We start from the raw sequence: 351 nt of genomic DNA on the forward strand, positions 1-351 counted from the left end.
CCCCCCGGGGTCCGGCTGCCCCCCCGGGCCCCCCCCAGCCACATCCTTCGCACCTGCAGCCCGTCCCACGGCACTTCACTGTGCCACAACCTGCATCTCTGGCGCTGCTGCGCTGCACCAAGCTCCACCTTCTCCTCACCCTGCTGTCACCCCAGCGAGGGGTGGAGGCCCGTGGGACCCATCCTGCCAGGGCCCAGGTGGAGCCCCCCATCTGCCCCTCGCCGCCAGCAGGGCAACACTCTCTGCGCCTCGCAGGTCCGGCACTCTGCTCCACCACCCTTTTCTTTGTCTCTACACATGGCCCAGGCCAGCACTGAGCACCCCGGGGTGCTGCTGCACCCACGTGCCCCA

The sequence above is a fragment of the Buceros rhinoceros genome, unplaced genomic scaffold (assembly GCF_000710305.1).
Source record: "Buceros rhinoceros silvestris isolate BGI_N320 unplaced genomic scaffold, ASM71030v1 scaffold21458, whole genome shotgun sequence".
Lineage (NCBI taxonomy): Eukaryota > Metazoa > Chordata > Aves > Bucerotiformes > Bucerotidae > Buceros > Buceros rhinoceros.